Source organism: Salmo trutta, chromosome 4, assembly GCF_901001165.1.
Source record: "Salmo trutta chromosome 4, fSalTru1.1, whole genome shotgun sequence".
Taxonomy (NCBI): Eukaryota; Metazoa; Chordata; class Actinopteri; order Salmoniformes; family Salmonidae; genus Salmo; species Salmo trutta.
Window position 1 is genome coordinate 40344147 of NC_042960.1, and position 13950 is coordinate 40358096.

The 13950-nt window shown below is 40.5% G+C and overlaps 1 protein-coding gene across 1 annotated transcript in view; it reads left to right on the plus strand.

Moving 5' to 3' along the window:
• LOC115192350 (BMP/retinoic acid-inducible neural-specific protein 3) overlaps positions 1-13950 on the plus strand; it is a 79326-nt gene that overhangs the window by 33220 nt on the left and 32156 nt on the right. The window lies entirely within an intron of this gene.

The following is a 13950-nucleotide window of genomic DNA, read 5'->3' on the forward strand; positions in this document are numbered from 1 at the left end:
AAGCACCAAGCTCTGTTGACGGAGCAGTGCAACTTTCTTGTAGAAACTTTTGAGAATTTTACATCATCGATTTCAAGTTGTTTTTGCAAATAACTAAATAAGCCTGACACGAGCTGAATTAAATGTAAAAGGCTTTGACAATAAATAAAAAATCTTGCTCAGTGTTCTATTGACATTTCACAGATAATCTGGTTTGTGTGCGAAGTCTTCGAAAAAGAACAGGAACTGTGCATTTACATGCCATATCTCAAAATCGAAATCTATCTTACCTCTGTTTTATGTCCTCCGGATTTCAGAAGAGAGATGACGAGTTCAATGATAAGCCTGTCAGGTAGACTTAATTCTCGCACAGCATCCAGTCTAGCTGACGCAATGCTATTTTCCAGATTTTTAACCACTTTTCTTCCCTGGCCGTTGATTTGGTTGCCCTAATTTTTACCATCCTACAAGGGTTAATAACTACAATAAGTTTTGAATGGATTATGGTAGAGACATGAGGTTGGACCATTGGATTATCTACACAATTAACATATTATTTTACCCATTGGTCAAAAGATGCGTTTTCGATTGGACACCCTAATCATTTGCATTATTTTCACCCAGAGCACTTCACACATACATTGCCTAACATACATACACCTCATCTCTGGCCTTTGTGCGGTGGATACAAACAGCCCTGGGTTAATAGCTGGCCCACGTTGTGTACTGTATAATAATATTTGAGTGGAGCCACCAGAGCCTTTGTTCTCTCTCTTACGGCTGGTAATAATTAACCTGCCTTTCACTCCCCAGCCACAGCCACGGCCTCGGCCTCGGCTACGACAATCCTTGTGTTGTTTCTATATATATGGTGGTGTTCCAGGTCACCTACATTGCAGTCACGCTGTGCAGAGCAGTAGATTGCTATTCTGATGTTGTTCCTGAGATAAATACTTCTCCAGGCATTATGACATCCCAAACAGGGAGTATTCTTGCAATAGACCTAGTATCTACATAATGTAAAGAATGTGAACAACAATCTCACTTCCTATTGTATGCGGAACGAGGGAGAGCTCAGTTTGTTGTTTTGAAAGTCTCTGAAAAAGTGTTTTATTGAAAAAGTTTGGTAACTAGCTACCTTTTGAGTTTGGATCCTGCAACATGGTTGGCATCAGTTGCTGGGACCACTGCCATATGTCCAGGGATCCTGCTGACTAAGGCTCTGATGAGCTGCTTGCCATAGCAGATAGCCTAGCTGCCACTGTAAGCTGCCTATCAAGCTGGCGGGGTTTCCTTGAGGGCTTGAACGCAGCTTGTCCCGGGCTTGTGACTGTCTATATCCCTGCTGTTTGTTGCTGTTTCCATCTTCCTTGCTACTTGCCCTATCTGGAACTGTGAGGAGTAACAGCATAGCTTACATTTTTACCATGACAAAGACCATGGTAAAGGACAGTGGTGTCCCTCTATCATAGTTGAAGGATCTTTTAAATAAACAAAGATAGTTCTACAAGCAGTTGTTACAACAACAACAAGTACATAGCTTCAAGTGTTGTGTCCAAATACTGGTAGAGTCATCTAATAAAATAGTAGATTACTTGACCAGAGAGGTCCAGGACCTAAAGAACATTTTGCAGTTCTCCCAGGGTCAACTCGATTGAGTTTCAACAGGAAAATGGCAAGAGGACAGCAATCTGTAAGTCACTGAGGGAGGACATAAGTTCTGTTTGTGAATCCATGATAACAATGACAGAGAAATCAGACTCAAGGGACAATTAATGCTGAAAAACATTGTTTTGGACAGAATTGAAAAATCTCCACATGAAACCTGGACGGAATTTAAGGACAAAGTGAGGGAAATGATCTTGGAGAAACTGAAGATGGACCACAGGAAGATTGAGGTGGAGCACTCCCACAGGATTGGAAAACCCACCCCCGGCCCAGGTGACAGGCCCAGGCCGATCGTGCTCAGGTTCAAGGACAAGGTAGCTGTTCTGGAAAGAGCCAAGAACTTGAGAGGAACGAGGACTATCCTGAAGTTGTGCACCTGAAGAGAAAATATCTTACCCCAGCCGTGAAAGCTGCCAGAGTGCTTGGGGACATGGCTTACATCCACTATGACAGGCTCATTACCCACCCTGCCTCCCAAAAGCCTGGAAGGGATGAGAGAGGAAAGCCTATGAGTTCAAAGCTTCAACCCCCGCCGCGTACACACACACACACCAACTGATTAATGGACTGCTGAATGTTTTTTTTCCCCTCATGCTTTGTTTGTTCTTTTCCGTATGTGACCGACCAACTTGATTCGGTCTGATGTAGAAACATTTGAAATTTTGTTTTTTACATTGGATAAAAGCAGAGAATGAGAACTACAAAATATCATACACTGCATTTGAGGAACAATGGAAAGTAATTCTGCTTTGAAAGTTGATAGTTTAAAGTAACCTTTGTCTACACCCATTCAGCATTGTTCACACCCTCTACGCCAACCCCACCAATCTCTTTAAGGATTCACATGTGAGGTCATGTTTATTTTATATATATTTTTATTTCACCTTTATTTAACCAGGTAGGCTAGTTGAGAACAAGTTCTCATTTACAACTGCGACCTGGCGGTCAGCTGATTTGGTCAGCTCGTTAGGCTGTTTTGTGCTAAACAGTGAGTAGTGTAGTAAAGATTAAGACTAAAAGTGGTAGCCTAAAATAAGGAAAAATTTCAGGTAAACAAAGTATCCAGATAAAAATATGTTATAAATATTAGATAATGCTTACCCAGACACACTTGTCTAAATTGATGGGTCATGTGAAAAAATTCTACAACCTCCAGCCACATCTTACTAAGTGGATGGTTCTCTAAAGAAGGTGTAAATGGTATAGTGAAATGATTACTTGCATAGTACCAATATCAAAGACAGAGTGTCAATATGAAGAAAATAATATACAGTATGTACAAGAGCATACAATCAGGGGTAAAGTGGCTGAGCAGCAGGATAAATACAATTTAAAAATAGCAGCAACGTATGGCGTGTGTGTGTGTGTGTGTGTGTGTGTGTGTGTGTGTGTGTGTGTGTGTGTGTGTGTGTGTGTGTGTGTGTGTTAGGAGAGAGTCATTTGAATAGAGGCACTGCAGATAGTGCTGATGACTGGAAACTCACCCCCAGTGATGAACTAGTCCGTCCGAACCACGCATAAACAAGATAATCTATAATCAGAGAGCCTGTTTCTGTCCTGCCCTTGACTTTGGTGCAGGGCATGTGACGTCCATAGCCTTTTCGTCGCAAAACTCCCTGATCTTCTCAAAGATATTTGTCTAGCTGTGTCCAGTCCAGGTGGTGCTTGTACAGAAAGACCATCTTTGGGAGAAAGGATGTCAGCGTTGCGCAGCAACTGAAATCTGGTTCCGAGTGAGTCCAAACGCTCCTTGGCGACAACAACACCAGGCTCCAGAGCATCGAAGTTGTAAAACAGGAAATACCCCAAAAATTGTGAGATCAATAAAAGTAGTGCCACTCATGTTGGAGGTAAATTAAATAATCAAAATGTGTTGTTTATGCTTTACATACCAAGTTCTGTCATCGATTCCTTGTAGAGATGCCACACCGCTGCTTTTCACATATGGGATGGTAGCAGCTTTCCAACAAGTGTTTGGGTGGTGTCCTCGTTGGGTGGTGTCCCCATTGCATTATCCTTTACGTAGTTGTTGATGAAGTTCACAACTCGCTGCAAGTCCTCATGCTTCAGGTGTAACCTGTGCCAGCTTGGGCCAGCTCTCTTTTTGACTGGAGGCATAAGGCGTGTTGTACTGATGCTGAAAGACAAATTCCAGATACAAATATTTTGGCATTATTATACAATAGATAGCCGTCAGATACACCTGGCTAACTTGATGGGTCATGTAATCATCTGGCGAAGTGGAGTCTTTTGTTTAGACATGCTAGCTAAACAACAAACCATAATCCTAATGCATAAAGTACTAGCAATACAAACCGATTGTCATAGCTAGCTAAAGTTAACCAAATAGGTTCAATGTTAGGTAGTTAGCTAGCTAATATTAGGCTATAACTGGAAATGCGAAATTGCATTCTGAGAACATTACTACACACAGATCATAAACGTAATGTTAGCTAGCGGGCCAGCCATCTAACATCATCTAGCTAGCTAATAGTAACCTTTTAACTTGTAATGAAAACAACTTTCTGACAAAATTAGAAATGTATAATATATGAAAATGTAGCTAGACACTTACCCGTATACATGGATGAACGCTTCACGTCAGACTGCAATCCCTTTCATTAAATAAGACGTCCTGTTGTTTCCGTTTTGTTTGTACAGCTTGCTTGGCCCACTGACCGTGTACAATGCCATAAGAATCATCTTAAGCTTTAGCCCCGACCCAAACTCTGACCATTTTGCTCACCCTAGCAGAGTTGATTAGGATGTTTTCATGTTATCCAGAGCATTGGTGACTGTAACTGTTCTCCTGGCAACAATTTAATTATGCTTTTTTGCCAACATTTACTGATACCGGCCATATTCAACCGGTGTTGAACGTTTGTAAATTCATCAGTTATTCTGCACTCTGGCACACTCAGACGAGAGTGCTCTGAAACAGTTGTTGCAGTGACATTCTATTGAAATGGATACTTGCATAGTGGAGTCTTTTAAGTTTTACTACGCAATATACATATATATATATATTTTTTTAAAGCCGCGTTGGACAGGATTACCTACACATACTGACCAGCTCAAATAGACAGAAGCGTGCTATATGGCAGACCAATTGAAACTCAGCATCTCCAGCCCACACATTCTCAGTCAATCTTGGCTAGTAGGAAGGTTGTTGCCTTTTCTGTGGTTTAACCAACTAGGCTCGTAATTGAACAATTTTAATCATATTTACAGATGGCATACAAGTTTGTTATTAAGGCACATGAAAGTGTATATGTTCGAAAAGACATATCTGCCAAAAACAGATTTAGATTTTTTTTTAAAGTTTACATTCAAACGGCTCTGCTGTGAAGTAGTGACCCACGACATACCATACTCCTAGTTTCCTGAAAAGGGTCACATTATGTCTATCTCTGAAAAGCTACCCAGGAAAGGGCTGAAAATAGCCCATATTAATATATGTAACATCAGAAAACATTCATATATTATTAGCCATCACTTAGATAATTCCTTTGACGATACAGCAATAGCAATACAAGGATATAACATCTATAGAAGAGACATGAACGCTTAAATGGGAGGTGTTGCTACAGTGTATATTTACAGTATCGGTCAAAAGTTTGGACGCCTACTCATTAACTTTTTCTTAATGTGTACTATTTTCTACATTGTAGAATAATAGTGAAGACATTAAAACTATGAAGTAACACATATGGATTCATGTAGTAACCCAACAAATCAAAATATATTTGAGATTCTTCAAAGTAGCCACACTTTGCCTTGACGCTTTGCCCACTCTTGGCAGTCTAATTCATGTTAATATAAAAAGAAAACATCCTCAAACTTGCACACTTTTGATAGACTTAAATGGGTAATCTGTAGTTGCTACATCCATTTTTGGATTTATAAATTATATATATATTTCCATTGATTCTTGAAGAATATGATATAATAAATGCCTCATGAGCTTAGTTCAACTGTCACACTCCACGAGAACCCAAAATATAAGGATTGTCAGTCCATGCATCCATAGCTCTGTCTATTAATCTGAGAGTAGTTACGTTTCTCCAAGGCCATCCCTCAGCTTTTTGCCAAAACAGAGGCGGGGCGACCGTTATTATTTTGTCTGTGGATTTGCCCTTTAAACAGCTGCATATTATCGAGATATCAAAGTGTCACCAACAAAAAGGTATACAATAGTCCTATAGCAAATGCAGCATATGGCATTCATTTTACACATGTAAATAGCACTTTTCAGGTGTGCTCAAAGCATGCCATTCCGTGATGAACTTGAACCCATGAGCCCAATCAGTTACCCATGACAACAGTGTAGTGCTGGCTAATAAGTCCTTCGTTTTGGGGTCATGCTCAGGTAAAACAATTTGGCTAATCTATATTTCCATATTTCCAAATCCTATTCTTAATTCGCAAAGTGGGCAAATTTAGGCAGGAAATGCCAACAGCGAACAGCGAGCCATCGTATTCATGCATAAAACAAATTAAATAATGAAAGAAAGGCATTGTAAGTTTCAATTATTTAAAGTTAGTGTGGGAGAGGTGGATCTTTTTTTTGTCGTTCAATGATGACAAACCTTCTGGCATTGACGACTTAGATGGAAAGCTACTGAGGATGGTAGATGACTCTATGGCCACTTCTATCTGTCATATATTTAATCTGAGTCCAGAAGAAGGTGTTTGTCCTCAGGCCTGGAGGGAAGCCAAAGTCATGCTGCTACCCAAGAGTGGTAGAGCGGCCTTTACTGGTTCTAACAGCAGACCTTGCCAGCTCTTGGTAAGCTGTTGGGAAAAATTGTGTTTGACCAAATACAATGCTATTTCTCTGTAAACAAATTAACAGACTTTCAGCATGCTTATAGAGAAGGGCACTGAACATGTACTGCACTGACATAAAGGACTGATGATTGGTTGAAATAAATTGATGATTGTGGGAGCTGTACTGTTATATTTCAGTGCAGCCTTTGAACTTACATCTTTTGGCTTTTCAACCTCTGCCATATTGTGGATTCAGAGCTATCTATCTAATAGAACTCAGAGAGGTTTTCTTTCATGGAAGCCTATCTAATGTTAAACATATAGGGTGTGGTGTGCCGGAGGGCAGCTCTCTAGGCCCTCTACTCTTTTTTATTTTTACCAATGAACTGCCACTAGCATTAAACAAAAAATGTGTGTCCATGTATGCAGATGATTCAACCATATGTAGTTGAAGTTGGAAGTTTACATACACTTAGGTTGGAGTCATTAAAGCTCGTTTTTCAACCACTCCACACATTTATTTTTAACAAACATTAATTTTAGCAAGTCGGTTAGGACATCTACTTTGTGCATGACACAATACATTTTTCCAACAATTGTTTACAGACAGATTATTTCACTTATAATTCACTGTATCACAATTCCAGTGGGTCAGAAGTTTACATACACTAAGTTGACTGTGCCTTTAAACAGCTTGGAAAATTCCAGACAATGATGTCATGGCTTTAAAGCTTCTGATAGGCTAATTGACATCATTTGAGTCAATTGGAGGTGTACCTGCGGATGTATTTCAAGGCCAACCTTCAAACTCAGTGCCTCTTTACTTGACATCATGGGAAAATCAAAAGAAATCAGCCAAGACCTCCACAAGTCTGGTTCAACATTGGGAGCAATTTCCAAATGCCTGAAGGTGGGACCATGCACCATGGGACCATGCAGCCGTCATATCGCTCAGGAAGGAGCCACGTTCTGTCTTCTAGTGATGAACGTACTTTGGTGCGAAAAGTACAAATCAATCCCAGAACAACATCAACGGACCTTGTGAAGATGCTGGAGGAAACGGGTACACAAGTATCTATATCCACAATAAATCGAGTCCTATATCGACATAACCTGAAATGCCGCTCAGCAAGGAAGAAGCTACTGCTCCAAAACCGCCATACAAAAGCCAGACTACGGTTTGCAACTGCACATGGGGACAAAGATTGTATTTTTTGGAGAAATGTCCTCTTGTCTGATGAAACAAAAATAGAATTGTTTGGCCATAATGACCATTGCTATGTTTGGAGGAAAAAGGGGGATGGCTTGCAAGCTGAAGAACACCATCCCAACCGTGAAGCACGGGAGGTGGCAGCATCATGTTGCACTTCACAAAATAGATGGCATCATGAGGTAGGAAAATTATGTGGATATATTGAAGCAACATCTCAAGACATCAGTCAGGAAGTTAAAGCTTGGTTGCAAATGGGTCTTCCAAATGAACAATGACCCCAAGCATACTTCCAAAGTTGTGGCAAGACAACAAAGTCAAGGACAACAAAGTCAAGGTATTGGAGTGGCCATCACAAAGCCCTGACCTCAATTCTATAGAAAATGTGTGGGCAGAACTGAAAGCGTGTGCGAGCAAGGAGGCCTACAATCCTGACTCAGTTACACCAGCTCTGTCAGGCAGAATGGGCCAAAATTCACCCAACTTATTGTGGGAAGCTTGTTGAAGGCTACCTGAAACGTTTGACCCAAGTTAAACAATTTAAAGGCAATGCTACCAAATACTAATTGAGTTTATATAAACTTCTGACCCACTGGGAATGTGATGAAAGAAATAAAAGCTGAAAAATCATTCTTTCTACTATTATTCTGGCATTTCACGTTCTTAAATAAAGTGGTGAACCTAACTGAACTAAGACAGGGAATTTTTGCTTGGATTAAATGTCAGGAATTGTGACAAACTGAGTTTAAATGTATTTGGCTAAAGTGTATGTAAACTTCCGACTTCAACTGTACGTGTCAGCAAACACAGCTAATGAAGTCACTGAAACCCTTGACAAGGAGTTGCAGTCAGTTTTGGCTTGTAATAAACTGGTCTCTACAACTAAGAGCATTGTATTTGGTACAAATCATTCCATAAGCTCTTGACCTCAGCTGAATCTGGTAATGAATGGTGTGGCTGCTGAAGTTGAGACTCAGTTACTTGATGTTACCTTAGATTGTAAACTGTCATGGTCAAAGCATTTAGATTCTATGGGTATAAAGATTAGGAGAGGTCTGTCCATGATGAAGAAATGCTCTGCTTTTTTTTGGCACCACATTCAAAAAAAGCAAGTACTGCAGGCTCTAGTTTTGTTTTATCATGATTATTGTCCAGTCATGTGGTCAAGTGCTGCAAAGAAGGACCTAGTTAAGCTGCCTCTGGCCCAGAACAAAGTGGCACGTCTTGCTCCTCATTGTAATCAGAGGGCTAATACAGTATGAATACTATGCATGCCAGTCTCTCTTGGCTAAGAGTTGTGGAGAGACTGACCACTTCACTTATTTTTTAAAGAAACCTTAATGTGTTGAAAATTCCAAATTGTTTGCATAGTCAACTTACACACAGCTCTGACAAACACAAATACCTCACCAGACATGCCACCAGGGGTCTTTTCACAGTCCTCAAATCCAGAACAAATTCTAAAAGAGCGTGCAATATTATATAGAGCCATTATTGCATGGAACTCCTTTCCATCTCATATTGCTCAAATGAACAAACCTGGTATAAAAAAAACAGATAAAGAAACACCTCATGGCACAACGCATCTCCCCTATTTGACCTAGATATTGTGTGCCTTCGGAAAGTATTCAGACCACTTGACTTTTTCCACATTTTGTTACATTACAGATTTATTCTGAAATGGATTTAAAAAAGAAATAATCTCACACAATATCCCATAATGACAAAGCAAAAAAAAATGTTTTTACATTTTTGCAAATGTATTAAAAATAAAAAACGGAAATACCTTATTTACATAAGTATTCAGACCCTTTGCTCTGAGACTCGAAATTGAGCTCAGGTGCATCCTGTTTCCATTGATCATCCTTGAGATGTTTCCAAAACTTGATTGGAGTCCATCTGTGGTAAATTTAATTGATTGGACATGATTTGGAAAGGCACACACCTGTCTATATAAGGTCCCACAGTTGACAGTGCAAAGGCGTTATCATGTGCTCCACTAAGGCAGTTATTTATCTTATAACTTGTCCTTCAAATAAAAATTATGTGGGTAAAACAAAGTGCAAATTAAAACTACGAATCTCTGAGCGTCATAGCACCATTAAGTGCAAAAACTCGACTTACCCAGTTGCGGCTCACTTTGTGCAAGCAAACCACTCGATTTCGTCCCTACATTATATCGGCATCAAACATGTCACCCTCTCTAGGAGAGGGGGTGACCTCGACAATTTGTTTAATTTAAAGACCCTCGCTCCCTTCGGTCTCAACGTAGACTTTGATCTGAAGCCATTCTTGTGATTTTGCTGTTGTAAATGTTTGTTGGCCTATGTAGCCAAATTGTATCTATGATCGTATGCTATCCTTTAACCTCTATGGGTTAGGTGGGACGCTTGCGTCCCATCTACTCAACAGCCAGTGTAATCCCGTGGCGCGATATTCAAATACCTTAGAAATGCTATTACTTCAATTTCTCAAACATATGACTATTTTACACCATTTTAAAGACAAGACTCTCGTTAATCTAACCACACTGTACTCACCAAACGCAGAATTACTATTAGAAAAATTGGATTATCTTTGCTGTTCTTCGTCAGAATGCACTCCCAGGACTTCTACTTTAATAACAAATGTTGGTTTGGTTCCAAATAATCCATAGTTATATCCAAATAGCGGCGTTTTGTTCGTGCGTTCAAGACACTATCCGAAGGGTAACGCGCCCGACGCGTTTCGTGACAAAAAAATTCAAAATATTCCATTACCGTACTTCGAAGCATGTCAAACGCTGTTTAAAATCTATTTTTATGTGATTTTTCTTGTAAAAAAGCGATAATATTCCGACCGGGAGTCGTTGTTTTCGTTCAAAGAGAGAGAAAGTAAACATGGTGTCGGCTCGTGCACGCGCCTCCAGTCTCATTGTCCTCAGATCGACCACTATCCAAATGCGCTACTGTTTTTCAGCCATGGCCTGCAAAGTCACCATTCATTGTTCTGGCGCCTTCTGAGAGCCTATGGGAGCGTTAGAAAATGTCACGTTATGCCAGAGATCCCCTGTTTTGGTTAGAGATGATCAAGAAGGCCAAGAAATAGTCAGAGAGAGCGCTTCCTGTTTGGAATCTTCTCAGGTTTTGGCCTGCCAAATGAGTTCTGTTATACTCACAGACACCATTCAAACAGTTTTAGAAACTTTAGGGTGTTTTCTATCCAAATCAAACAATTATATGCATATTCTACTGGGCAGGAGTAGTAACCAGATTAAATCGGGTACGTTTTTTATCCGGCCGTGCAAATACTGCCCCCTATCCCCAACAGGTTAATGTGTTTGGTATGTTATTTTTATATCTGAGAATTAACCAATGATACCCTGCCATGATTACAGACACCTGTGTGTGTCCTGTGACACTATAAACTAGTCACCCGGTAGTGTTTGTCATTATACCCTGATGAAGACAGCTTGTCTGTCGAAACGTTGGTTATTGGGTTATTCATTTATTTCATTGGAGCTCCTAGAGTGTGCAGCTCCTCCTTTAATTTTTCATGTTTTCTATTCCGCTAGCAGCACCTCGCCTAACTAGGTGTTTATTTCTTTCGCCTCTAGAGCAAAAACCAAGCCATGAGGTCGAAGGAATTGTATGTTGAGCTCCGAGACAGGATTGTGTCAAGGCACAGATCTGGGAAGGGTACCAAAAAATTTCTGCAGCATTAAAGTCCCCAAGAACACAGTGGCCAACATAATTTTAAATGGAAGAAATTTGGAACCACCAAGACTCTTCCTGGAGCTGGCCGCCCAGCCAAACTGAGCAATCGGGGAAGAAGTGCCTTGGTCAGGGAGGTTACCAAGAACCCAATGGTCACTCTGACAGACCTCCAGAATTCCTCTGTTGAGATGTGAGAACCTTCCAGAAGGACAAACATCTCTGCAGCACTCCACCAAACAGGCCTTAATGTTAGAGTGGCCAGACAGAAGCCACTCCTCAGTAAAAGGCACATGACAGCCCGCTTGGAGATTGCCAAAAGGAACCTAAAGGACTCTCAGACCATAAGAAACAAGATTCTCTGGTCTGATTAAAACAAGATTGAACTCTTTGGCCTGAATGCCAAGCATCACGTCTGGAGGAAACCTGGCAACATCCCTACGGTAAAGCATGGTGGTGGCAGCATCATGCTGTTGAGATGTTTTTCAGCCGCAGGGACTGGGAGACTAGGCAGAATTGAGGGAAAGATGAGTGGAGCAAAGAAGAGAGAGATCCTTGATGAAAACCTGCTCCAGATCGCTCAGGACCTTAGACTGGGGGCGATGGTTCACCTTCCAACAGGACAATGACCCTAAGCACGCAGCCAAAACAATGCAGGAGTGGCTTCGGGACAAGTCTCTGAATGTCCTTGAGTGGCCCGGCTAGAGCCCGGACTTGAACCCGATCAAACATCTCTGGAGAGACCTGAAAATAGCTGTCCAGCGACACTCCCCATCCAACCTGAGAGCTTGAGAGGATCACCAAGCTTGTAGCGTCATGCACCAAGCTTGTACCGTCATACCCACAAACAGACAAGGCTGTAATCGCTGCCAAAGGTGCTTCAACAAGATAAAGGGTCTGAATACTTATGTAAATGTAATATTTACGTTTTATTGCAAAACATTTTAAAACCTGTTTTTGCTTTGTCATTATGGGGTATTGTGTGTAAATTGATGAGGAAAAAAAATCTATTTAGTCCATTTTAGAATAAGACTAACGTAACAAAGTGGAAAAAGTGAAGGGGTCTGAATACTTTCCGACTGCACTGTAAATGAAAATATCAATGAAAATATTGTATTTCTACTGGTAAATGTGTGCTTATCACATGAGGCTGTTGGCACCTGAATTGGGGAGTACAGGCTCATGTTAAAAGCTGGAGCGGAATATTGGAATGGTATCAAATACATCAAACACATTGGTTCCATGTGTTTGACATTCCATTCACTCCTTCCCAGCCATTATTATGAGCAGTCCTCCCCTCAGCAGCTTTCACTGGTGCTTATAGTATTTTCTTTTGCAACTGTGGTATAAGCAGGATAAACAGCTTTTACAAACGCAACAAAATAAACTTTGCTGTTATTCTGGCTGCAGAGGTAGTGACTGTGTAGCCATAGTTAGTTGGTTAGCTAGCAGCAAGGAATGGATAAGAATGTTGCCACTGAGCATGGCAATGGAACATAAAGAACGAGCAACTGGGTCGTGTCCATAAATATGGAACTAATCGAACGTACGATTAGTTCTCTAGCAACCAAAAGATGAGAAAGTATGAATTTGCTTATAAAAATGTAAATATTCATGTAAAAAAAGTATTTATACCGCTAAATGTTTACTTTCATATTGTTTATTTGGCCACGGTGGTATAAGTGGTATAAATGCCTCCATTCTGTATGTTACCTTGGAAAAATGAATTCCACAAAGGGACTCGGCTCTGCCTCATCCTGCGCCGTCGTCCATTATTTCCAAGGTAATGTACAGAAAGTCAGCGTTTATCCCTTATGTATTATGTCATGTTTTGTGTGGACCCCATGAAGAGAAGCTGCTGCTTTTGCAACAGCAAATGGGTATCCTAATAAAATACAAAACTAATACCAAAATATGATATTTATTGCAGCTCAAGGATGGCATTTTAACCATGTTTGAAAATGTAATGTTTATGTTTGCATATGCAAGCACAGATGTGATCCAGTAATGTCCTTGTAAAGTGGTAATGGTGTGTACCTGATATGATTCAGACAGATAATAATCTGGTTAGTTGGGTCTGTGTTGTCTGTTAATGTGATTATAGAGCTGGTGTTGTCTGAATCTGTGGACAGATAAATGTTTACATACTGGACTTTCACATTGAGCAGGTAGAGAGAATAGAGATGATGATGATGATGAGTGAGAGAGAAAGTCAGCTAGAAAGAGAGAGAGACTAAATAGTTTTCCTTCCTGAATCAGTGTTTGTTTGGCCCCACTGCCTGTTGGATGATAAAATAAAGCGTCTTTAAACATGACCCCTGTACTCTTTTCTTATATTAACAGGTTAGACAGTCCCCTCACTGCGAGCAAAGGTCAATTTTTCACAATATTTACAAAAAGCCATGTAAACCCTACGTGCTGCAGGGGGTCCAATTGACTTGGTAGAAATAGTGTTGCTGTTGCATGAATATTGTAAAAGCTGAAAGGCTAACTCACTGTTTAACATTAACAACAGCTACAAGAACAAAGTTAAAAGGGAATTTCTGAGGATAGCAATGGCAGTGTTGTTTCATAGCTCCCCTACCTCCCTCGCTACGTGGAACACCACTGTGCTAAAATGAACTGCGCTCC